The 27854-nt window shown below is 40.6% G+C and overlaps 1 long non-coding RNA gene across 1 annotated transcript; it reads left to right on the top strand.

The window, feature by feature from the left end:
• The first annotated feature begins 211 nt into the window (after positions 1–211).
• On the top strand, positions 212–27854 carry LOC146889788 (uncharacterized). Its single transcript, XR_015736748.1, has 3 exons — positions 212–293; positions 22068–22131; positions 25579–27854. It is a non-coding gene; the product is annotated as an uncharacterized LOC146889788 (long non-coding RNA).

Genomic DNA, 27854 nt, shown 5'->3' on the forward strand with positions numbered 1-27854 from the left:
AAAGAAGAGGAACCAGGAGCAGCGAGCCCCACTCAATCCTCCTTATGTGTCTAAAAGCACTGCCGTGAACTATTTCTTTTGCCTACAGGAAGCTCAGAGATTCTAATTCTAGGAAAAGCCTTTTCCCGAAATATCTTCCAGGTATTTTCCCTTTAGCAGGCCGTGATCTTTATTATTTTAATAGTCCTATTGTTTGCACTCTTTGTTTTCAGCAGGCTGCCTCTGAATCATATGGGAAGAGTAAGAGAGAGCATAACCCAGCAAACCAGTTCATGGAAATCAACAGAGACAAGGTAAGTGCACAGATGTTTGCTTCTCAGCTGCGGCTGCCGCTTCCTTCCTCAGGCTGCTCCTGCGAGGAGGAGCCAGGATGACAGTAGCTACAACCAAGTTCTACACTTGGTGGGAGGTGGGGCCTTCCCTGTCCTAACTCCGTTGTACTAGGTCTTTCCAGCCAAACTGATCAAACGTCTGTGTTACGTAAGAAGGTTATTTAAGTGATGGGTTCCCAGGATGATGGCAGCTTTCACGCTTAAAAAAATAAAATGAAATAAAATAAAATAAAAAAAAACCCTGCATCTGGGCTGAAGGCTGGCAATCAGGAAGGGCCTGGGCAAGGCCTATACCAGAACATATCTGCCATGCAAGTTCAGTTCTACCAGTGGAAATCCCTCTTGAAAGAGGAAAGTATGGTAAACTCCCAATTCACCCAGTCCACGGTGGGAGATGATAATTCTCTGAGAAATATCTAAGAGCATTTGCTGTTGCTCTCCTTAGAGTTTCAGCGATTAGATGGGGACCACCCACAGACGAGGAGAAATTTCCGCTGATTTAAATGCTAATTTCATCCACTACGAGCCTCGCAGAAATGTCTAGAATAATGCTTGGCTGTATATTTGGGCACCACAGCCCGGTCAGTTTGACATCAAATTAGTCATGCTCCTCCCTCTTGCAAATCCATCACCAGCGTCTTAACTTCTTATGGGTCCGCTGGATACCGACAGCATGTTTGCTCCCCTTCTCCGTCTGCCGTCATTGGCATCCGGCCAGTTCTTCTCAGGACTCCCCTTTCATTGCGGTCTGTTCCCCAGGTTCTGGAGGTAGTTAGCTCCACTCCGGCAGTTTCGTCTTAGCTGTCCCTCTGCTGGGACGACTTGGGCATCTTAGGAAGCTTCCAGTCTCCCAGTGATTATAAGCATCTCGGTGGGAGAGAAGGGAGACATTTCTGTAGTCTTACTCACGTGGCCAGGGGATTCCCTTCACTTTGTTCTATTCAGGGGTTACACATGAATGGAGGATTCCTTCGCCAGAACCGTGGCTCTCAGTGTAGCTCTGTTGGAGGCTGATGGTTGCTCTAAAGAGGAAAAACCCAGAGGAAGGAGATTGTCCTTAACGCTCTGCCCTGGGAAGGGATTAGACTACTGTAGGACCCTGCTATTTCTTAAAACAGTGACTTCTGATAAAGCGAGACTACCCCATTTTTTTTTCTGTATGGTCTTACTTTCCACTCTGATTCTCTGTCATGTTGTGACACCCCCAACGGTGACCTCTCCAGGGAATGAACAAGAAAGCTATGAATCTTGAATATCTAGTCTTTGTTGCGAATTGAAACTAAACCATCTCTCATGTTTTGAATGTTGGGATTTGCAGAACCTCTAGGAGTTGGGGCTTAGCTGGCAGCAGTAGGCCACTAGGGAAGGGTATTTGAAGGTCAGAGCCTAGTTCTGGTTGAGGTCCTACTCTCTCTGCTTTTGGGCCTGATGTCATATGAACAGAGGCTGCCATCCCCCTCCCCCGCCATTGTTCTGTGCTCAGCCATGCTGATGGGCATGTTGAGTGGAGGCTCTCTGGAACGAAGAGGACCAAATAAATCTTTTCTTTTATGAGATGGGTATATCAGGCACTTTGTCATGAGAAATATTACCAACGCAGCTTCTGAGCTGTGAGCAAAAATATTTTTATGTATAAGCTAACCATCCTTATGTATTTTGTTATAGCAATGAAAATGGACTAATATTTTTATGTATAAAGTACCCATCCTTAGGTATTCTGTTATAGCAATGAAAAATGGATTAATATTTTTATGTATAAAGTACCCATCCTCAGGTATTCTGATATAGCAATGAAAAATGGATTAATATTTTTATGTATAAAGTACCCATCCTCAGGTATTTTGTTATAGCAACGAAAACAGGCTGATATAATCACAGACTTGTTTGACCTTACGGTCTTTTGGTCTGAAGGTCTTGGTCCCATCACTAATCCTGCAGAATTTATTATGAACTTGGCATAGATTTGGAAAGCATAGGACGGGTGCACTGAATGTGGTAGAACAATAACAAAGGTTGTATTATGTTTGTTGTAACTGCAGCTCCTTGTGACTTACTGCACAATATATGACAAGGGCACTCCATGTGTTACTTAGAGGACAAGCCACTTGGCCAATAAAAAAGCCATGCTTCAAAGACATGAATCCAGACACTGGATAGCACACAAAACAGTAGGACGATAGTGAGCAGCCATCTATGAGGCTTCTCTACTTCCCATCACCCAGACTGAGGAGCTGGCGTGCAAGGTAACCCTTCAGAACTTCCAACTATATGATAATGTTTCCAGCAAACTGCTGTTCAAATTCTTGCAGATCTCAAACTGAAGAGAATTAAAGGGACATTACTTTTAATAAAGTCATATTTTTAATTTCTAAACAGTGTAGGAAGCAAGCAAATTTGTTACATCTTTAAACAAAAGGAACACCTGCCTTCAAGTTCACACTATAGTCTCGGGCACAGCTTCCCCTGGCAGAGCAAGGGATTATGGGTAAAGATAACATTCTCTTTCAGAAACTGCGGGAGATTTTTATCTTGCTAGCATTGGCATAGCACCCTCAGACTCAGTAGGAAAATGGTAAAGTTAAGGTTTCCCATCCCTGAGAGCATATCAGATTTTTCTGCTGCAGAGCAGCCAGGACATTATGGAAGCCAGGGAGCAATGAGAAGTCCCCTCTAGCCAAAGGCCTTCACTGCTACAGTCTTTGTCTCTTTTCTAGGTCTTGTTCTGTGTGTCTGTTGGTAACAAACAAATGGCTCAGTAATTTAGGAGTGAGTAGCTGTTGTCACATAAGGGAACAGGTCACCTTATATCTATTTATTCTATGAGCAAAAACTCTCTTTCTCTTAGTCATTGGCTTCATTGCTTAGCCCTCACTCATTTTTATTATCAAATATTAATTGGACATATTGATGAGCTACAGTGTGATGTTTCAGCACACTCTTATGCAATATACTGATCAAATCAGGGCCCTAAGCATCCTCTCTCCTTGTCATCCCTCTATATTTGGAGCTTTTGAGGCTCTCTTGGCCTTCATGAACACATAACAGGTTATCTGAACTACCGCCATCCCACTGTGCTGTTGGACACCAACATTCATTGCTTCTGTTCAACCCCATCATTTTGAATTTTTATGTCCTTTTTTTTCATGAGGAAAAGAAGAGGAGCAGCAAACCACACCATGGTCTTTCACATAAAATAGATCCAACAAGGCCTTTTGACAATAAAACCTGGGAACTTGTAGACATCAAGACAATTTAGAGAATTCTATTTTTTTTTTGCAGTGCTCAGCACCTGATGAAAAGTGCAAGAGCCAAATTTGGGAGATGATTTGGATTTCATATAGTTTCTTTAAAAAAAATGGGACTGGTGCCTCTGGAATATTACAGACCAGAGCCACTGTTTCTTTATTGTCTGCTACTTAAAAGTCAGGTACATATACATGCACATTTAGACTAGTCAATTAGTTCTGTTAGATTTGCTAAGACAAAAGACCCTTAACATAAAAAAAAGCCAGCCAGTTCTAATTCCATTCAATTTTCTCTATCAGTCTTGAGACAGGAAAGTGTCTGTGAAGGAACCTATAGGGGAGCTGATGTCTTATTATAGGTTAAGATGCAAAGAGAAAATGACCTACTTTAGACAAACTCACAAGCTCACGCTTCACTAACTTATATTTAAGGATGCTGAAGTAACATTTTAGGTTTATTTTAGAACTCTTTGAAATTCCCAGCAATGGCTGAAAATCTGGAGACCCTAAAATGGATCAATGTCCTATTTTTTTTTTTTTTTAAAGAGAGGGAATTTCTGGTTAAGTTGCAGAGAAGATCTCCAGGGTGTGGTTCCCAAGTGTTTAGAAGCACGTGTAGAGGTCATCAGCAGCCAATCTTATTCCTCATTTTCATTCTAGGGTGTTCAGAGTGTGCGTGCGTGCGTGTGTGTGTGTGTGTGTGTGTGTGTGTGAGAGAGAGAGAGAGAGAGAGAGAGAGAGAGAGAGAGAGAAGGTGGAATGGGTACACTGATACGTATATACATACTTAGGTACACATGTACATAGGAGCATACTCTTCTCTGCCCACATCGTAAGCTGCAATATCCTTTGTTTTTTACCCCAAAACTTTTCAGGAAACCCTCTTTACCTCTCTCAACATGTTTTGCCAACACTTTCTCCAGTGGCGGTGTACTCTGGGTACCAGTCAATTAGCAGAAGGAATTGGAGCATCTTTGTCAATCCTGCGGAGGCATGCACGCTGCGTGGGAGCACAGCGCAGGCTTCTCTTTGAGGCTGCTTGGGCGGTCGGTCCTATCTTTTCCTGTTCTCCCCCACCTCCTTACCACAGGGGGATGTCAGATATCAACACCATGGAGTGAATTAGAGCTGTTGATATCGCAGGCATCTTAGGGGGGGAAGGGAAGGTGGTCTCTGCAAAGGACCCGTTTTTGGCAACCCCTCAAATAATATCAAGTCAGCAACTCTGTGGTTCCAGTCCTGGAGGATAGCATCTCTTGAGTAAATATTTTTAAAGCCACAAAATGAGCTTTGCAAAGGATAAGAAAAGCAAAACAAAAGGCTGTTTCATATTCAAGATTTCCATCTCTGGCCTTGGACCCATGCCTAGTTTTATGAAAATACAGTTATCCACCCTGCAATCTACTCCCCCCCACAATCCTATATTGAATATCTATAGAAATACGATTTTTTTCAAGCTGAATTATTGAAAAAATTCTTTATTTTTCTTCATTAAAAACCTCTTTAAAAATCTAAGTGTGCTTTATTGTCACCTCAGAAAGCGTCTCATTTTGTTTCACTCCAAAGCCAATAGAAAGCTGGCTTTATCTTACGACAATGTGTTGGGAATTAGGCCCCATATAATGCATGAATTGATATAGGAAGCCGAGTCAAAAAGCTGGAATCAGACTGCAATTCCTTATTTCATGTTGTTGCGTAACTCCCATCAGCATTTTGTAAAGGAAAATACTCGTTAGAGAAAATTTCCATCTGTATTTTGTAATCTGTGCTTGTATCTGAAGATTCAGCATTGGCACACCAGTATTTTTTTCAGTTCCGTGTGGTGCTTTGCTCCGCCCATGTAAACCTTACACCGAGGCTTAGTTCCCTGCTCAGGGTGTTACTTGGTTCCACTGTCCAGGTTTAATAAATTGTGCTGTGTGGAGGGTAGGTTTTATATGGTTGTGCGCTTACCTAGCCTCTAGAGAATAAAACAAAATGTCTTTTATTTCTAGTGCTGTTAGCTTTGGTCTTGGAAGAACATTAAACACAAATGCTCCCATTGCACTATTTCCCCCCTTTAAATGATCACATCTTTAAACACACCAACATAATGGAAAACCTTGTTGTTGTGTAGTCTTCAGAATCTTTGCACAGGAACATAAAGAATAACAGGTCAAGATAAGCCAATGGGAAGGACATGTTCACAGGCCACCTGGCAGAAGTCCTACAGTAATTAGTCAATGGTATCTGGTGGAATTTCTGGAATCGGTTTGCTGTTTTACTTCATGATGGAGCCAAAAGGAAGAGAAAAAAATGCCTGGAATTAGTGGAGGTGAGGGGTTCATCACCCTAAGCTCCAGTCAGCTCTTAATTAACAGTTTGTTCTCTCCTGGAAAGAAAAAGTGTGTTGGTAGTGCTAACACCACATAGACTTTTAGTTAAAATTTAATAACAAGTGATAATTAAAATAATAAGGAGTTCCGACTCTCAGGAAGGGTTGAAGTGAGAAAGGTGTTTTCCAGGGCACAGCATATGCTATGTGCGAGAGGGGCACCCAATTAATAAACAGTTGTGGACTTGCCTGACGGTGTGGAGGGGAACGGGGCGCTTTCTGCTGTTACAATGGATACTTCTAGGAGTGGAAACACTAATCACAGCCAGATGTTGGTTATTATCCAAGGGCAAATTCTTGAGAGGGAACACACAGTCAGTGAGGATCACATATGCACAATTTGGAAAGAAGATAAGCAGAAGGTGCCGGAGACTCTTCCCAGTCCTTATTCCTTTTAGCACATCTTGAAGCCCTGATTCATCAGATTTGGGTTTAAATCCCCGGAGTAATGAAAATAAAAAAAAAAAAACCCTTACCATGCATTTAGACACTGCACAAATGACTATGCTCTAATCTTTCTTTTCTTCATGTGTATCATGGAGTCCCCACATCATCTTAGCAATTATATTTCAAAAAACAACAGGCAACACCATTTTCAATAGTTTTTTGATGATAGGGAGACATTTTAAATGGTATTTGCTGACCATATTATTCATGTTTATTTATTTATTTTACTATGGTTCGTGTATGATACCAGGCTCTCATTCTTAAGAGTTTATTTGGGAAAAAACAAATAAACAAACAAACACAAAACAAAAGAAAAATAAAAAAAGAGTTTATTTGGGATCTGAATCAGCAAATGAAAGAGAAGTAAGCCCCACAAGCAGTTTTTTTTTAAGAGGGTTTGTCATCGTCACATTATCCTCTTAATTACTCAATCACCTCTGCACCCCTATTTCTTCCCTCTTTCTCTCCCTTCGAACATGGTGGACAGCGAGGTCGGCAGGAGAGAAGAAGCCTGTTTCAGAGAGGAAATCAAGAGGCCAGTGCAGATGTGGAAATTGTTTGTTGCTTGTTTTTGTTTTTTTTGAGACAGGGTTTCTCTGTAGCTTTGGAACCTGTCCTGGAACTAGCTCTTGTAGGCCAGGCTGACTCCGAACTCACAGAGATCCACCTGCCTCTGCCTCCCAAGTGCTGGGATTAAAGGTGTGCGCCACCACTGCCCAGCACAGATGTGGAAATTTAATGCTTGAAAACTTTATAGATTTTCAGTGAAGATGCCAGAGTATATGAGGCAGGAGTTCAGGAGAGGGGACTAGGTTGTAGGTAGAAATTTAGAAGTCAAAAGTAAAGGAATATATTTATAGCTGTAAGATTTAATGAAATCCCTTAAGAGTGAGTGAAGACAAAGAAGACGAAAATGATGGACCAAATTCAGGGAACGGTAGCATTTAAAGGCTTAAAAATGAGAAAGAGGAAAACAACATTTAAATGTGTTATTCTAAGAAACCATCCTTTATTTTGGAGTTGGCATGGAGCATGGTTATCTCTTTCTCGAGCTTCCAAGAACATGCTCTCGAAGGTCTAGGTATCTGAGTTGTGTCCCTGGTGTTCTTATGGCAGTCAGTAAGTTACATTGCTGTTCCTAGAGACCGGGGGCTCTTAGGCTGGGTCTACCAAGGCCAGTGATGGAATACCAGACTGCAAAGATGGCAGCAAATGGGAGGGAGAAAATGGGAAACGCCGCTTGTGAATGAGACAGGGGCATCTAGAACTGAGCGTCCCACTAAATTGAAAACGTAAAACAGGCAGGAGGTCAGATAAACAAGGCCATCCTTATAGGCTCAGAAATGAAGTTGCCAGAGTGTATGTAGGCTGGTGGGTTGAAGCTGCTTCACGAACAGATCTCCTGAGCACTCTCCACAGTATTCCAGATCTGAAACATCTCACCTGTATTGGATAGAATCTGCTGGTGGCTTTTCCTACTCTAAAATGTGGCTGTTTCCTTCTGAGTATTCTCACTATCAACTCTGTCAGTTAAAAGCGCATCCACTGATTCCTGCTAAGGGTAAGACTCAGAACCAGATTTAATTAATATGACTGAGTGTCAATTCTCCGCCAGGCACCAGGCTGTTCAACTGAACACACGTCAGCCTTTTTCCAGGGATTAAACTGCCACCTCCAAAGGCAGAAGTCCACAGAATTGGCTGTTTTGCTGTGAACAAATCCCCCCCATCTATATGCAACATTTGCTTAGCAGTCTCATCTGGAAGAGCTGAGAATTTAGTGCCGTGTGGCTTAGAGGTGGTGTCAGGGGAAGTCTTCGCAGCTGGTTTTCTTCTCCCATGCAGAGAAGGACACTTCTGATACAGTGCAACAGGTCACACTCCAGGGAGGGAATAAATTGCAAACTATAAGCAAAGAATAAAAAAACCAAGTCATAAAACGCAAGAGCCAAGCACTGTCAGAAGGAAGAGACCCCGGGCGGCTGTTGTTAGGCGAGCTGGCTGTCTCCTCTGAGGCGAGGTGCTTCCTTTCTGGGCTGCGTTCTCAGGGTCCTCATATGAAGGACAGGGGTGAGGAATTTATTTTCAAAAGGTTAAATACCCAAAGAGCTCCCACTATCTGGGTCAAGGTGAAGCCTGTGAAGTACAATTTTGTTTTTGCCTTTAGTTTCCTTTCCAGCTAGAGCACATCATTATTGTGTGTGTGTGTGTGTGTGTGTGTGTGTGTGTGTGTGCGCACACATGTGTGGAGCCCAGAGAAACATACCAATTACCCTGCTCTATCACTCATTTCATTGTTCCTTTCCTTAGAGACAGGGTCTGTCACCAAACCTGGCTTGTTTGTAGTCAGCTTTTCTAACTTAGATTATCTCATTTCTCTTTAACTACGTTTTGCCTCTGGGCTGTTATCTTTCTTTATCCTATGTATCTGTATGCTTTTTGTCTTCTTACTTCGTGGCTAACTGTGTGGCTGGCTGTGTGGCTGGGTGGTTGACCCCTGGCATCCTCCTCTCCTTCTTTTCCTGCTACTTGCTTTTCTCTCTTCACCTAGGTTTCTCCTCCTGTTGATTCTCTCTGCCTGCCAGCCCCACCTTTCTCTGCCTTGCTATTGGTTGTTCAGCTCTTTGTTAGACCAATCAGGTGTCTTTAGGCAGGCAAAGTAGCACAGTTTAACAGAGTTAAACAAATGCAACATAGAAGAACGCAGCACATCTTTGCATCATTAATCAAATGTTCCACAGCATAAATGAATGTAACACATCTTCAACTAATATTCCACAAAAGCACAAGGCAAGCAAAACAACAGAAACTCTCTCTAAGGTGGAGGAACAGGAGGGGTTCAATGTCACTCACTTGGATAAGACTTTTCTGCTTGGTAAAACTGTGGTCTTGATGGCCTTCACCCTTGAGGTTAAAATACTTCAAACCATCCCATATAACTGGCAGTTTGTTTTTCCAGTATCACTTGCTCTTCGTAAGTTCTGACTGACTTACAGAATTTCTCTGGAATTTACCACTTAACACTTTGGTGTCCTTCCTATGACTTAAATATGATTTTTCCCTCTCTGAGTCATAGCTGCCTCTCAGTAGAACTTCATATTCCATAAAAAGGGGACTGATGAACCAGAGAGTTTGGGTGGTGAGAGGTTTTGTGATTTGGGAGACGTCTACACTTTGGTATGATGATTCTATTCACCAGATTCAATTAGAGATATCTTGGGATATTCACCAAATAGAATTAGAGATAGCTTGGGTTATTCACTGACTAGAAACAGAGGTAGCTTGGGCTCATTGCTCAGTTGGCAGAGGCTTTACCTCTAGACTTCTAGCTAGAATTCATATTAGTCTTAATCAGAGCCTTTGTCAGAACTGACCTTCAAACCTACCAATTGCGTTTCTTTTCCTGTGTGTGACTGGTTGCCTCTGTCCTCAGTGATCTACAGTTAAGTATGTTCATCGAGTCTCTACACATAGCTCCAATTTCTACTGAAACCATCTTCACCAATGTTTTTTCATGTATCACCTTACCCATGGCCCAGGTATATTCTCTTCTATGGGTTTCTCTTGTCTTCAGTTGTGATGAGGACCAGACCTCACTGCCACTCCCCACACAAACTTCATCCGTGATAAGCCGATACTGACAGAATACACTTGCTAATTCCCCACTATATTGAAAACATGGCTTCTCTGTGAATGATGCAAGATTTCCATTGGCTCCTCTTAAATGAAGGATGGCGCCCATATTCTCTACAGTGAGCTTCTGCAATTCTATTCTTCTTTGATCTCCTGTAGGAAAAGTTCCATCACTCACTAAAGATCCTGGCATGTGTGATGACATCTTTTCCCCTTGTTTCCATCACCTAATTTCCGATTGGTGAGCTCTCCACATTGAATAAAATTGTGGGCACTATTTCATCACCATCCTCTACAACACAATTAGACCAGTCTCCTGGTTGACTGGGTATGGCTTTTGTTTGAAAGTATAGAAAGGTGGCTATTTATATGTTGCAGTTGATGTCTATATACATATATATACTAATACATAATATAATATATTGTATTAGTATATTATATAATATATTAGCATATTATACATTATATTATATTATATATTATATTATGTATTAGTATATATGCATAATACAATATATATATATACTGTATTATATTATGTATTAGTATGTTTTTTAAAATAATTGGGTTCATCTTGATCTTTACCTTCTATTTACCTCATAATGGGAACAACAACAACAACACACACACGTGTGCGTGCGCACACACACACACACACAACCTCAACACTTGTTTGTCAGCAGGAAAGAGGCAGTATTTTAGAAGTTTACAATCCATCTTTGGGATTGTTCCAGAGTGTGCCCCAGGGTTAACACGCATTAGTGACACTACAGATGCATTTTCTATGGACCTTGTGGCCTGTGGTTTTCTCTGACGCAGCTGAATATACTCCTGGCTTCTTGGATCCTGCGGCAGTGCACCTCCATGTGCTCCCCGGTGGCCATGAAGAAGAAATTATCATTATGCTACTGGACACTGGGCTGAGCTATGTGGTTCTTCACGAGGGCTGTTCTCCGGATGCACAGCAAGTTGCCTTTCTTAACCCATTCAGTACCTGTCTAAACGGCCTTCACTCAAGCTTCCCAGTAGAAAATTCAACTCCCTTTTGGCTTTGACTTTCCATCAATCTCCTACATCAGTGGGGGCTTCTGCTTTCTACATTCCCATTCTTCTTTACTTCTTGAGACAACTTATTCTAGCAGGTTCTAGAAATTGTGACTGAGCACAGTTTCAAACTGCCCCAGCTTTTCAGCCTTTCTAAAATTTCCTTACCGGACCTCTCTGCTCTCCCCCCACACCCCCAGACACTTTGTCTTTATTTTCTAAACACTGTGCTTCTCTGCTTCGATGCAGGACCCTTTGCCTGCCTTTCTATCCTGTTTTCCCCATCAGTTCTGGTGTTTATGGGAAGCCTATCCTTGAATTGTTTTAAAGCTTATTATTGCCAAGCTCAGGAAAAACAAACATTTTCTCATTACGATTTCTCACTGCTTTCGTTCCCATGCCAAATACTTCACATTGTTGCTGAAAACTAATGTACATCTCTAGCTCAGAACTTTTCCTCAATCTTTGGACTCATTTTGAAAGCTATTTCCTGCTTATTTCTAGCTTTTGCTATTCAGCAAGCATAAACTGAACTGATTATCCTATATGTGAGTTACCTTCTGCACAGCCAATGAGCTACAGAGCCAATACAGCTGTCTTTGGGTCCTTTAATTCTCTTAGGTCTCATATTTACTGATTCGAAAATGCCCGTTTATTTCTCCTTGCTCTCTGTCAATGATTTTTCAACTATCTACTGATAATCTATCATGTTTATCATTCATGATTATTTATATATAATAAAAGTTCGTCCTCAAAAGTTTATATATAGTGAATTGGTTAAATAAAGTATAAGTAAGATTTAGGAATAGGGTAAAGTCTAATTTCCTAGAAAGAGAAGCGTGATTTGTCAGGGCCCCGATGCTTAATGACTTGAAGCTTGTTATAATTAAGCTTGAAATTTGGTGCCAAGCATTTGAGTAGCTAAAGTGAAAACGAGTCTCAATTTTTTTGCCTAACTTTCCCATGAGAGAAAATGGAGACATCCTTCAAGCTCTGGAGCCTTGAATTGCCACAGCTTTATTATTTTCCCCCTTTAAGTTACGGCTAACCTTACACTCACCTTAAGTTGGCAAATATCTTCTGAACATTTAATGCTAACTTATTTTAATAAAGAAAACATCCTTCCCAATGTTCCCCAACTGACTGAAGCTTAGAATCTGCAGTCTATGCAATGGTCACTAGTCCCCTATTTGCTGTACAGTTGTGTGTGTGTGTGTCTTTTTAATTAATTATATTCCTTTGCTGAGGTTATAATGTGCTTTGTATGTGGTCTAAGCCACAATCTGTGGCTATGTTCGTGTCTGAGGGTCGTGCTGCCTCTGAGGCCATGCCTGCATTGCTGCATGAGGTGATGGTGTCATCTGGGCCTGGGCTACTACTAAGGGTCTTGTCTAGGTCATTGGACCTAGAGCATCCTGGGTTTGAGTTGATGTCCATGGCTTCTGTTACCACCAAGGACCCTGCAGATGCCTGGGGTCTGGTCAGTCACCTGAGACCATGTTGGTATCCAAGGGCCATGCAGCGGTCAGAGCCATTTTTATCCGGGTGACCTGTGCTGCCACTAGGGCAATGGTGGCATCTTGGCCTGAGTTGCTCCCAAGGGCCATGTCTGCAATTTTAGTTCTGCTGCAGCTGGGGTCTATAGTAACCACATGGGGCTATAGTAACCATGCCTGTTGAAATCAGAGGGAAGGGCTGAGCCAACCCCACCCTTCACTGGCCCTGGGATAGCTGGCCCCGCCCCCATGGGAGAGCTGTCCCTGTACTTAGGAGATATGCCCCCACTCCTCACCAAGGGTTTGAGAAAGCAGGCTTTAATGGCATGGGCCTAGGACAGCTGGCCCCGCCCCTCACCTGAAAGGGCAGTTCCAGTGGCCCAGACTGACCTGCTCAGTTACCACTCAGAAGTACATCTTGGAGTTTAGATTGGTCCACCCTAACATCTACCCCATCTATAAGCCTCTGGAGTGTATGAAGGGACTGGTCCTGCAGAACTGTCACCCCAGAATCCTCATGACTCGTGTCAAAAACAGGATCTCCGAGGGGAGTTTAAGTGAGGGTGCAGTGATGCTGCTGTGTCAGAGGCCAGAGGCCTTGAGTCAAACCAATGATTCATGGCAGTGAACATGTGTGCGTGAGTCTGATTGGACAAAAGGTTACACAGTGTGACACACTGCAGTTCTCAGTGCTACTAGGACGAATGAGGAGGGGCTGGAAAGAGGGGAAAGATGGAGGAGCATGGTGGTTTTTCTGTTGTTGTGGTTTTGTTTTTAATTAAATATTTGTGGAGTTTTATTTTGGGAGGACATTGTAGCAGTGGGGGCAGATATAGAGGGACTGGGAGGTGAGTGAGATTAGGGTGCATGATGTGAAATTTCCAACGAATTGTGATATATATATGTGTGTGTGTGTGTGTGTGTGTGTGTGTGTGTGTGTGTGTGTGTGTGTGTGTAGGAGGTCCTTCTGTATTTGTATTGCTTTCATTGGTTGAATAAAGAAACTGCCTTGGTCTTTTGATAGGGCAGACTTAGGTAGGCAGAGTAGACAGAACAGAATGCTGGGAAGAAGGACAGTGTGGTGGATTCCATGATTCTCCTGCCTGAGATGGTTGCTGGTCAGACTCATACTGGTAAGCCACAGTCAAGTGGTGATACACATTAATGGAGATGGGTTAATCAGGATGTGAGAGTTAGTCAATAAGAGGCTAGAGCTTATGGGTCAAGCAGTAATTTAATTAATACAATTTCTGTGTGGTTGTTTTGGGGGTTAAGCTAGCCAGACAGTGGGATGTGACCCACTTCTCCTCTTACAACAATATTTAAAAATTTTAAAATGATTTTTTTTCAGTCTTGTTTCTATTTCTCAAAGAAATATTCTCAAAACATTGTAAAAAACAGCAGACTGGAGTTGGAACAGAATTACATATCAGAGACTTAATTGTCTCTAAAATGTATTCTATTTTTAACTCAGATCTGCCTAGATAAGTTCATGGCCTTTGGGGGACTGTCTCATCAACCCCAAATATCATAAGTCGATGTAGAAATCTTGAAGAATTTGACCTGTGTTGACTCTGTTGTTGGAATGTGAGAGTATTGTCTTCAGTAAGTGCTCCTGAATGAAGCTATGGCTCTACAATAACACCACTTAGCCTACATGTAGACACAGAATAGAGTAATAGTCCTCGCATTAAAGAAAATATGAAGCACAGTGTTCATAGATATGCTATTATCTCCATTACTGATACTGAGTCGGTAGGATGTGCATTTTCTGAACCTTCTAAATATGGTGCAGTGGTGAAGAGGTCAGGTTGTGGCAACAGACAGACTGGATCAAAATACTGGTTCTGCTTTCTGATAATTTGTCTTGGACAACTCTCTCACCCCTCTGAGATCAGATTTGAAGCATTCAAATGAAATGACATGTGAAGAACTTGACATAAAATGAATACACGTTTAATGAGGGTTAGCATGCCCATGATTATAATCGAACATCACGTAGAAGCCAGGGGCAGGAAGGGGGGATGAGTGCCACACAGGAGATAAAAGGATGAGTTTGGAAGGCTCATGTAAAAGAGGTGTTTCGGGACTATGTATGTGCATTAATGAGAGTGGTCTTGGGTCAGGGTTTGGATTACCGTACTGTCTGATGTACTAAAACCTGATATGAGCTAGCCGATGTCACCTCCTAGCTACAGGAGTTGTGACCCTGTTCAATGAAGTAGCAGCTAGTTTTCCTAGAAGCATTAGCACAAAAGAAGAACACTTCTTATAGCCTTGTCTCCCTCTGGATTCATTAGGACAAGATCTGTTCTCCAGTCTCTAATGGAGGTCAGGAATACTTCTGACCTTGGACTTCATAAGACTATTGCATTGTACTTGACCTGTCTGTGGTGTTTACAGAGTTGACTAGCCCCTCTTTCTTTTTTTTTTAAGCCTTCCTAGCCCCTCTTTCTTGAAGGATTCTCCTTATTTAAACCATCTGAATTCTCTCTTAACTTCTCAGATCTTTTTACTTTCGTTCTGAGAAACCAATGTCCCTGTGTTCCCTTGAGTTTGTGTCTTCGTTGACCCCATTAGCTATCCATATTTCCTAGAATTGACTAGTTGTCTGGCATTCTCACACTAATTATCTCTGGTACATCCAAAATTCTAGAGCTAGTCCACCATCAATAGGCAAATAACTTCAAGTCTGTTTACAGAACCTGGAGACATCTCTTGAGCTACTTTGATCTATTCACAAGTAACTGTGAAAAAAATCTACAATGAAGCCATGAAAACAGAATGGGGACTGAGCTATAGCCATCAAAACAAGTAGGGGTTCATTTCATGCAGGGGTTCACATGGTCTCAGGCATTATTTAGCACCATATCAATGTGGGGTTACCTTGATGAGAAAGAACCAATGCGGGATGTGGGTGTCGAGTCACATGATTCCTCTCAGTTGTTACCTGTGTGACTTTGAGACTGTGATACTCCCATCCTTACACTGAAATAATAGACACTCTTTTAAGACTATCTTGTCTGTTAGGACACGTGTGATTCCAGGATGCACACATGTTCTGTGTTAGATTTCACAGACTTCCCTTTTGGTATATTTTGCCTAAAAAGAGAGAGAATTCCGTGTCTCTGGTTTTGATGAGCTTGGGTTACAGCATCTTTCCATGTCAATATTTCATTTTGAAGTACCTCTTGCCTACTGGTTTAATCCTGCTTTCTAGAACATGTGTGGTACTGTTTCCTTGGAAACCTGGCCTTTATAGCATTGATTAGAGTACTCCAAGGCTTTCCATTATATTCCAGTACTTTCTTACCCTCAAGACTACAAGTGTCTAACATGTTAGTATTAGCTGTTAATTTTTAGCAATATGTTGCCCACATTTAAATACATGAATTACTTTATAGACATTTTTTTGTGGGGAGAGGAAGAGAAACAGTTATTTTTCCCCCCTCTGTAGTTTTGCTCTGAGCTATAATCTATGAGGACCCTATTTTCTGTAATCAAGAAGTAGGTTTTCTCCTGATGAATAATTAAATAGCGACAAACTCCAAAGACACATGTTTCTTTTAGGGTTTTTGCTTGCCAGTCCAGGTAACAGGAAGATTCTCTGTGGAGAAACTACAATTCCCAAACAATGAAGTGGTCTGAAAACAGAATTGCAGCCTGTCATCTCCAGCTGATGGAAGCCAGTTATTTTCTTTCTTTGCCACGCTGCTTCCTTTGAGAATGCCTTGATCTCTGTAAAAGCCTTCCAAACCCCAGTGTTAGTTTTCCTGATGTTATCAAGATTTTTGACTTCTTTAACCCCATCCTCCCAAAACAGGGAGATCTGGGGGACTTGATCTCTAGTTTATTACTCTTGAATTTTTCTAAATTAGTTTATTAAAAAATGGATATACAGAGACAAAACAATAACAAATTAAAAATAACATTTTTCTGTTATATGCCTTTTAATCATATGTATATTATTATTATTGTATATTTTATTTTTATTTATTTTTATTTTATGTGCACTGGCATTTTACCTGAATATATGTCTGTGTGAGGGTATCAGATCTTGGAGTTACAGATAGTTGTGAGCTGCCATGTGGGTGCTGGGAATTGAACCATGGTCCTCTGGAAGAGTAGTCACTTCTCTTAACCACTGAGCCATCGCTCCAGCCCCTTATCATTGTATTTTTTCAAGACTAGATGTCACTATGTAGCTCTGGCTGTCCTAGAACTCACTGTACAGACCAGACTGACCTCTAACTTACTGAGGTTTGCCTTTTTCTGCCTCCCAAGTGCCGGGATTACAGGTGCGCTCAAACCTGGCTCATGCGTAGGTTATTAAGATGTACATTCCTGATTTCTGCTTTTTCCCCTTGCAATCTTTTCTGTATCTAAACAAGCATACATTTAAAACAACTCATATACCAGTTTCCAAACATGTTTTGTTTTTATTGTGTAGTTTTCATAAATACATAAAAATCCAAGACCTACAGTTGCCATTGGATGTGTTAAAAACATAATGTTTAATTACTATTTATGTGTACACGTGAAGGTTTGTGTGTTCATATGCACAGGTATGGGGGGCATGCATATCTGTGTGCACATTGGAATCAGAGGTTAACTTTGGATGTCATTCCTTAGGAACAGTCCAATTAAATTAAATTTTTTTTTGAAAGACAGAGACTGTTTTTGTAACTTGGGCTCACTGATCCTCCTACCTCTGCCTCTGTAGCACTGTGAGAGGTCACTCCAACACCTAGGCTTTTACATACGTGCTGGGAGTCAGACTCAGCTTCTCCAGTTTGTATGACAAGCTCTTTATTAAGAGTCATTCCTTCAGCTCCCAAAGAAAATGTTCAAAACACACCAATCTCGGATTCTCCTTGAAACGTAAGGAGTAAATAACGGATATATACTGCTGTGCTTTATGTAGGATTTGTCTGCGCCTCAGTTCTGTAGAGTGAAAAATTTTAGACTTTATAAAGATAAACAGTAATGGGAGAAGGTCATGGATACTCATCACTAAGGATATGGCTGTTTCTAGGTCCCCTACATTTTAGATCCCCGTGTCCTGCCTATACTCTGGGGAAGAGAGTCTATGTGGTATAAGAACATTGTTCGGCAAATCAGCACATCCTCCTATTTTCCCTGGCCACGTGTAAAACTTGCATGCCATTTTAATCACCTTCATGGCCCTCACTTTCTTTATTTATAAAATGAACACAGGCTTATAGTAGTTCCTGTTCACATGAAAGGTCATTAATGAGCATCTGACAAGAAGATTGATAGGATAGTAGATTAGCTTCAAAATGAGTTGAAGAAGGACACACATGATGGGCATATGACAGGTGACAATGAAGAGGTTAGTGAGTCCAGAGGCACATCAGCGTGTGACTGTCGTCATGAAGGCCTTCTCATTGTTCAGAGAAGAGGTGGAGGAGCGTGGGGGCGGCGTCCATGTATGCCTTCACTTGTACCAGCTCGGTTCTCTTTCAGGCTCCGAGGAATGCTCTCATTGACTCATGGAACTGAATTCTTGGCTACATCCTCTTTCTTTATCCACTTTCTTTATCCATTTGAAAAGCTAGTGCCTTTCCTGGCAGATTTGCTTATTCTTGACATGAATTGCATAGAGTATTCCATGCTGTGTATTTATTCTTCTCTTCTCCCTATACCCAGATCTATCCTAGGAAGGAGAAATAAGTCCCAAAGAGCACAATACTGATTGAGTCCAATAAAGTAAGTTCTAGAAAGTAAAAACTTCACCATGATTAATTTGGTGGCATTCATCCATTAATTATCTGGTCTTCATATTTGTAGAACTGTAAAGTCTCCAGGTTTTAAAACACAATATGCAAATGAATATTAGATCATTGATTTTTTTTTTTTTAGGTGTCCCTTGGAAATATCTTTGTGTAACTCTTTTACATAGCAACCCTAGTGAAAGAAATGTTGTATTATTGACTTGGGGTCATAACGAAATTTAAAACCTCACTCAACTGCTTACTATATGTGGTAATTTGGATTAAAATTCCTCACTCCACTCGCTCCCCAGGCTCGTGTGTTTGAATGCTTGGTACCCACTTGGTAGAACTTTCGGGGAAGGATTAGGAGGAAGAGAGTCCCTGGGGGCGGACCATGTGATTCCCAGTAAGCTATCTCTCTGCCTCTAACTTGTGGATAAGATGCAGGCTCTCGGTTACTGCTCCGGTGCGTTCCTGCTTGACTGTTGCCATGGTCTTCACAACGATGGTCACAGACTCCAGTACTCTTGAACTTCAAGCCCCCAGTTTAATGTTTTCTTTTAGAAGTTGCCTTGGTCATGATGTGTGCTCATGACAATAAAGCAGTAACTAAGACATTATTATTTCCATGACTTTGAGAAAGATCTATCTTCGGTGTCTCATGTACTCTGCAAAGTGGAAATAATAATATACTGAATGGGATTGGAGATGAAAGACTGCAGGAAATATTCCAGGCACAGCACTCACTGTAGAGCCTGACACGTGCAGGGAGCTCTTCAAATGGGTGGCAGTAATGGTGTGGCTGGCCGGACTCTGTTAGTCCACTGCCAATGGTGGAGGACTATTCCTGTGTGAGACATCTCAGAATCATTTCGTTAAGTTCTAAGAGCTAGAAGATTCTTCCACAAGTCAAAAAAGTTTCCATGTCTTAGTCCCTATCATCATTTTGGCTAAGACAGTGGTTCTCAACCTTCTTAATGGTGCAACCCTTTAATATAGTTTTCCTTGTTGTGCTGCAGGAGTATCTTCCGCTGCTTCAGCCAATAGTCACTGAAGCACGAGCCCACTGTGCTGTGGGAGCGCCTTCCGCTCCATCAGCCAATAGCCGCTGAAATACCAGCCCACTGGGGTGTGGTATATTTCTCTTTTAAAAAGAGCCACAGAGCTCGACTCGGGCCTCTTGGTTCCGGCTGCTTGGTCCCGGCTCCTGCTCCTGGTTCCTGCTCCAGCGACTAGGCTCCCTTCCTGACGGTTTATGGTGTATGTAAGTTTTACCCCCCCAAATAAATAACCCCTTAAAACATAACTTGTGTGGGATTGATTCGCCGTTATTGTTGTGGTGACCACCCCCCACCATAAAGTTATTTTTGTTGTTATTTTGTTGTCATAACTGTAACTTTTCTACCGCTGTGAATCGTAATGTAAATATCTGTCTGTGGTTTATGATGGTCTTAGGCAACCCCTCCCCCCGAAATAATTATTCAATCCCCAAAGGGCTTGTAACCCACAGGTTGAGAACTGCTGTCTTATACAGACTGAATTTACTCAGAATTATTTTGAGCTTTTCCTTCCTTTCAAAATATTTCAGTAGATTTTTACACACTCATTTTAAATTAACTCTTGAAGTCTTATCATCAACTCAATACCAACCTTTTCAATAAGCTTTGGGATGCTGGAATGAGATGGTCCTCGTTTCTATGACATTCAGACTCTTCAGTATAATCTTTTATTGCAGCTAGAGGGATGGGAGGTCACTCTTAGCATGTGCCCAGCATTTTAAGTACCACTCAATTCTGCTATCTTGTTTCTGTATCTTGAAGAATACTCTTTTTTCAAATGCAGAGTAGATATGTTTTTCATAGTTTATTGAGACATAAAGTGATATTCTCTATTTTATATTAATTTTTTATTCAAGGGAATGTGTTAGAAATACAATATTCTTTATGTATTTTACAGTGTTAGCTTAAGAAGTCAAATTTCATTTTGCAGTTTCCTTTGGAGAATTAAACCTTTATAAATATCACAAATCCAGCCCACAGAGCCTGTAAAGTAAAGAGGTTGTAAGCGTATTTCCTCATGTTTGCAGAAATATGGAATGAGATTTTTTCCCAGGGGCAATGATAACATTCCTTTTATGTGCTCATAGTTTCCAGCCAACTGGTCAATGGTGTGTCCAGGTAAGTTGCACTGGACTGACAGATCTGAAAGCATTTATTATGACCTTCCCCACATGTGTGATTTTGAAGGCAGATTTAGTAGCACCTCCTTGGACACTTTGCTTCATGCTAGCTTTTTCCACTTAAATAGAACATGAACACTTTTTCCTTGATTGTGTGTCTTTACCCACTGTAGATGCTGCTCCAGATCTCAGTATGTTTGTTGAATTAAAAGAGGAACTAAGGGCAGAGTGGACAGAGGTATTTGTTTCTGAGGAGACTGAAGTTGTAAAAGTGCATAGGGTGGTATTCTAACTGTTTGAGGTCAGATTATCACTTCTTTATTTTTGTCCTTGATTATAGAATACATAAATCAACTTTATCATATTTTAGATAGAAACAATTATCGAAATTGTCTTAGAACTTACGTTGAAAGTAACTGAATTGGATGACATTTTTTACTTTTGTTTCCTTCTGTCATTAATGGATTATTAGTATTGTTTATGGTATCAGTTGAAAATGAAGGCTTGTATGTTGGAAGTTTGGTCCTGGGTTGGTGACATTATTTTGGGACATTGTGGAACCTAGCTGGGGACATGTCTATGAAGGTTTTATCTATATTCCAGTCAATAAAAATGGAGAATGAGGAAGAGATTCCTTTCCATGTAATTCTGTCACTATAATGGTCTTCTCAAGTATGCATGATCATATTCATATTTGGTGTATATTCATATACCAAACTCATGTGCGATCAACAAACCATAGACCAAAGTCTATGAGGTTGTTATCAAAAGAAGCCTTCTTTCCTGTAGATTGTTTACGTCAGGCATTTGGCAACTGTTGATAACACTAATTTTCTCAGGACTCAAAAAATTTTCTCAAGTTGAGCAATTTCCTACCAACCATTGGCTTCACTAGTTGTAGACATAGTGGCAGGAGAAGAAACTGTGGAAAGAGCACTTATTAATGGTCATAATCAGTTTCAAGAAGAAAACGAAGGACTGCCTTTCGTTTCATGGTGAAGGAAAGCCGTGACTTAGAAGATTGTCACTGGAAGCAACTACACAAAAGGTTACATTCTCAAAAATATTTGAATGTTAGTCCATGAACTAATGGAAGGGTACCACGGAAGAGATGAGGGATGTGCATCCACAGACAAGTTGAGGATGCATGTCTTTCACTAAGTGCAGGCCTACCAGGGCTCTGCACTGAGCAGCTTCCTTCCCCAAGTGCTGCTCTGTGTTCTGATGAAGAAAAAAATAAATAAAATCAATTTCGAAGAACATTAAAGAAAACCCACTGTGTTGGTCAAAGGAATGAATCTCCCCACCCATGTTTCTAATAAATGTGACTACTTCTCGTCAGAGTCCTGTGGTATGACATTAGTCCACAATAAATAACGAACTCTTTTTGGTCATTGGAAGCAGGAAACAGAAACAATGGGTGTACCAAACAGTTAAAGAGTGATGGAAGGTGTCAGAACTAGAGAGACAAGGGAGTGAGACGGGGAGGGGCACAAAGAGGTTGAGTGCTTTGTGGCTTTGCTCCCCATCTCCTGCAGTCTTCACTTCAACCTGCATCTGACCTCACGGTTTCTTTCCTTCAGAGACTCATTTGGCTTTGCTCCAGGAAGAAACCACAGCAGAACGGACTTGAAAATTAATAACTGTGTAAGTAATCCGGTTCAAGGTGACCTTTCACTAGAACTTGGGAGGTGCGAGGACTTTATTGACTCAGTATTCAACAAATATTTGCCCAGCCCCTTTCATGTTTACGATGATTATGCCACTTGGGAGCATCTGTGACATACAGCTGTTCAAGCTTTCACTCCCAGCCTTCAATTTATAACCTGTATCTTTCAATAACATCACACTTTTTGCTGATGAAATGCTCTCCCTTCAGTGTATGTGTTTTTGTAGGGCAGGAAACATCCAGGTTTCTACTTCGTATTGTGGGGCTTGACGGACAGAAGGTCCAGAAAAGACTTGCACGATCTTGACCAGGTAGAAAGTCTTTACTGGCTCAAGTAGATGAATCAGACAAACACAGTGTGATATTTGGTACTCACTCATTGTGACAGGACCCAAATGGTCCTGATGTGGAGTTCCTGCCAAGGTTACTCTCATTCTTTTGTTATTTTTTTCAGCTCTCCATTTTATTTCATTAAAAAGGTAATTTCTTTCTCTCTCTCTTTTTTACAGTGTTAGAACACATGCATACATAGTAGATTCATGCATGCAAGCATGCATGCACACACACACACACACACACTCATGAGGACTTGAAAATAACTAGAGAAATAAAAGGGACAGGAGAGCCTCTCAGAAATGCAAGTTGGTTTTTTTTTAAAGTTCAAACTCATTATATTTTTGCCTTTTCTGTTATTACATCATGAACAGGCATGATCTATTGAATGACTTTTGCTTTTCAAACAGCTAAAAAGTGATTTCCTATGAAACACTAGATACCGGTCTTATAGAATCATAGCACTATTTTCTACAAAAGCAGCTTCAGGCATCCCTTTGTGTTTACACAGATTCAAATTGGTTCTGTAAAAAGATCTAAGAGATGACTTTCAAGAGATTCTGTGCATTATGCTTTTAGTTAAAAAAAATCCAAGAGAAAATATCGGTTACTGCGACAATAACAATTAAGTCTTCATGGCTGCTAGAAATCAGAGGAGGCTAAAAATAAAGAATTGTGCTTAGGAGATGTTTTGAAAAATAAATGTCTCAGTAATTGACATGTAATGCACATGGGTACAAAGGGTTGTCCACACTCTTGTAGAGTTTGAACTTGAATAATCATCCCATAAACTCACATTTATTGGGTTTATTTGATATTGATAGGGGTTTCTGGCCCACCAGGTCCCACAGTCATTAAGTCCCAAAGAAATGCGGTCTTTGGGAGGTCTACATTAACCATAAACTATTAGCCCAGGCTTCCTATTAACTCTTTCTTATATCTTATATTAGCCCATTATTCTTGTCTGTGTTAGCCACGTGGCTTGGTACCTTTTTCAGCGAGGCAGTCACATCTTGCTTTGTGTCTGGGTGACGACTGCAGACTGACTCTTTCCTCTTCCCAGATTTCTCTTGTTCTCACCATCCCGCCTATACTTCCTGCCTGGTTGCCCCACCTATACTCCCTGCCTGGCTACTAACCAATCAGCGTTTTATTAAAATACAATTGACAGGGTGCAGACCATTATCCCACAGCAATTTGATACTCCCAATCTGGATAAATCTCTTGCAATTGGTCAAGGAGTTCTGCAGAAAAAACAAAGTAGTCTCTCACCTTCCTCACCAACAATGCCTAACAAGGAGTTTCTGAGAGCCAGCTAACTGAATACATGCCTGATTTCATTTCCTCTATAGTCATAGACCAAACGGATACATCAGTATACCTAGTCAGTTTATGTAAAAAATAAAAATCCAACTTTATGTTTCATGTCTGGATCACAATCCATCTTGCTATTTTCAAGGTGAATGAAATATGACCCCAGAATAGGTACAGCCATTAGAAAGTTCCTTATGTTAGTCTTTTCAACCCTCAACTGTAAAATTCTTATTTCAATAATATTATAGCAACTCTTTGTAGGGATTGAAGATAAGGTATAGTTTATATATTATCACTGATGTTCATACCTAAGAAATACATTTAGTTTTATTTTTAGGTTGGATCTATATCCTACTACAGAGACTCTCACACATCCATGTTTATTTCTGCCCTACCCTTTATAAGAAGGCGATGGGACTAGCCTAGATATCTAAAAACAAATGACCAGATAATGAAAATATGGTAAATATGCATAGATGGGTCTGGAAGGTATTACAAAGGAATTCTAACCCTTAATGTATGCATAACATGTGTATAGTATATTCATTATACCACAATGCAATATAATAACACATGTGTAATAAATATAAATTATAATATATTGCATTTATTTATATTTGCACATATACATACATATAGTTATAAAAAGTGAGCAAAGCCTAAAACACCAAAAAGGAAACCACGAGAGGGTGGAAATGGGTGATGAAGAAGGATGGGGGTTTGAGAAAGTATTCTATGAGAGAAGAAGAAAAGAAGAGTCTTGGGGGATTGTTATAAGGATGTTTCTGAGATAGCAGAGAGATACAGACATGAGGGAAGGAGGATCTATTAAAGCATGTTTTGCAACAAATGTAGACTGTGCATACATCTATCAAACACTCCTGAACCCAAGGCTCAGGAAACATTGCCAAGGAAGGGGCAGAAAAATGATATGAGCTAGAGAATCAGGGAATTTGGTGTGAGATTGGGTCTCCTAGTCATGTCTGAAGCTGCACCTAGGAAGTCTCACCAACATGACTGTTGGTGAGACATGAACTAAACAAGAAGGACATTAGCAGAAGTGTAAGACTGGATCAGGAAGAAATCATGAGGATTCAATGCTACACACAGAACTACGAGCAATTACTAAACCCAGAGAGTAGGACAAATAGTTCTCTTTTGGGAAGAGCTCACCAATGGGCTATCCAGTATGGAATGGTCATCCCTGAAAACAGTCATATGAGCAGCATTATGCAGACTGAACAGATGATATTTAGGAATATATATGTAAGTGCATTTATGCACAAAAGAACAATTAATGAAAGGAAATAGTACATTCATTTGAAACACAGCAAAAGGAGTATATGGAGGGGCGAAAGGGAGGAAAAGGAAGGAAGAAATGATGTAATTATAATCTTAAAAATAAAATATAAACATACTTGAAAATGCCACAGCAACAATCTAATACTCTGTGTGCTAATTGAAAATGTGTTTTTAAAGTTCTAATATATTACAATATAGTGGCAGAAATTCACAATATTCATATAAAACTGAGGCTTTGCTTTACTCAGACCAGACCCAGTGATGACTCCAACCTTCCAATAACTTGAAGGACCAAGTACTGTTTTGATTACTTCAAACAATTGAACACCATCTGATTTCACTAATTTTGAGCACACTCAACTACACTAGATTTGCAAGAACTCAGAGTGTTATATTAATATGTTTCATTGACATCATGTTGACATACTAAATCCAGAAAACCCAGAGAGTTCATGAGAGCATCCTGTGTCCTACAGGGAAGGAAGAAGGAAGAGGAGAGGATAAATCTTATAGGCTCATGTCAAAGACGATGGCTGCAAACCCTAGCTCCAGGATAAGAATGCGGAGTGAACACAGACATCCTGATGTTTTTGTAATTGTGTGAAGGATCAAGAATAGGTTTCCCATGTCTTGAGAAGATTGTGTAAGGATGTGAATAGATAACTATCAACAGAGTGTGACACATACAAGGCCTTGTCCTTGGGGATCCAAGTGCCTAATTGTGCCATCCTGGGAATGTTAACTTATAGCAGCCCTGGTTCCCTTTATCTGCCCACACAGACATTGGGCATCAGCCTTGTTTCCCTATAGGGAACAGTGTGTTCGCCTGCACGCATGCCCAATTGTCTAAGAAGAAGCTCCGAGTATTAGGTTTGTTAAGACTTGTCGTTCTGAGCAAAACTCCTTCAGGATTTTCTCACTCAATCTCCCCCAATTGTGCCCTTTCCCTCAATTGTTCCAACAATTTTATTCTCCCATACCACTAATCCCACCGTGTTGACTCTTCTCTGTTGTTTATTTGACTCCACATTTTCTCTCTTCCCTTTCTTAGCCACCCTCAATCTTTATTTTTTCCGACATCCCAGTTTTCTAATTATTGTAGTCACCATGAAAGCTATTCTGAAAACTGCAGTCTACTGCTAAGAGGCGTTGAGTTGACATGGCCGTTTCAAAGATCTGTAAACTCAGGAAAATTTTAGTGATGACCACCCCACCCCCAGTTCATCCGTGTGAAAATGTCTAAACCAGCGTGTTTCCAGAATGAAGTTCTTCCCACTCTGGGTATTGGTTAGCTCCCGGGTCCTGTGTCACAGGAAGTCCCGTTACTATTGTTTTCAGTCCTTCTCGGAAACACTGATGTTTAAAAGCTCTTTCTGTGTTCAAGGTTGCTGTTCTAGAGACTGTTGTTGATTTCAAGCTGTTTCTACTTCATGAGTTATGCAAGGGTGAAATGTTTTCCCCAAAGTCTAGAACCAGAAGTTCCTGTATAATTTTATACTCACGATAAAGGCAAAGGGTGAAAAAGCAAAGTTGGGCGTTGGCATAGACTTTGAGGAGTCAGGAAGTGTCAGTAAAATTCAGATTCCCAGTTAATCACACGATCCAACCCAGGACTGACAAAATGAGGCTTTGAGTTTCCATTATCATCATTTCATTTCTTTCCTTAGATATTTATGACATAAAAATTATGCAGAACACAGATGTAGTATTATATAATACCCAGGTAATGTCTATAATGCAAAATATTTATTAAGATTTTGGTTTGTCCAGTAAATACAACACACTGACTTGCAGTTGTTCACTGAGCTTGGGGAGTTTAAAATGGAAAAAAAATAAAAAGTTTATCTCCCATCTTTAAACATAACCTCTCACCTCTATCTCTTCTTTCATACCCTCTACACACACACACACACACACACACACACACGCATGTGTGAGCACACACGCAAGTTTACATACATATTTAAATGAAACCACAAAGCATATGTAAAGCTCTACACAAATAAACCAAAATTTGAGAGAATTCTAGGCACTAGTGAATTCCCTGTTAACTCTTTGAAGCAAAATGTTTATTTTTAATTAATTTATTGATATAGAGGCCAAATGAAACAAAATGTCACAGGCAAGATACAGAATAGATTTAAGAGTCTGTTGACTGTTTTGCTAGTTTTTTTAAAACTTCCTTTGTTAAAGACGAACATGTCCCCTCATACATGATTATGGGGATGTTCATTACCAGTGAGACAATTAGCATAGGTATGTATCTCTGCCCTCTGTCTCCCAGCAGAATATTGTCTCTTCACCTCTCCCCTCTTGTCTCTGTGTTAAACAGAGCAAAGCAGGATACGATTTTTTACAAATCATGGAAAAAAAGCTTCTCTTATATTAGAAGAATTGCATTTTATTATACCATTTATTGCTTATGGCAAAACGTCAGTTGAAATCTCTTTATCAGTCAGGTCTCATGTGGTAGTCTGAATATAATTGACTTTCATTAACTTATAGGGAACTGCTCTCTTAGGCACTCTTAGGACGGTGGTGTTGTTGGAGTGGGTATGGCTTTGTTGGAGGAAGTGTGTCATTGTGGGGGTGGGCTTTGAGGTTTCCTATGCTCAGGATGCTGCCCAGTGTATCAATCGACTTTCTGTTGACTTCTGATCAAGATGTAACCCTCTCAGCTCCAGCACCACATCTGTTTGCATGCTGACATGTTCCCTACCATGAGGATAATGGCTGAACCTCTGAAACTATA

This window comes from Myodes glareolus, chromosome 26, assembly GCF_982192425.1.
Source record: "Myodes glareolus chromosome 26, mMyoGla1.1, whole genome shotgun sequence".
Classification (NCBI taxonomy): Eukaryota; Metazoa; Chordata; class Mammalia; order Rodentia; family Cricetidae; genus Myodes; species Myodes glareolus.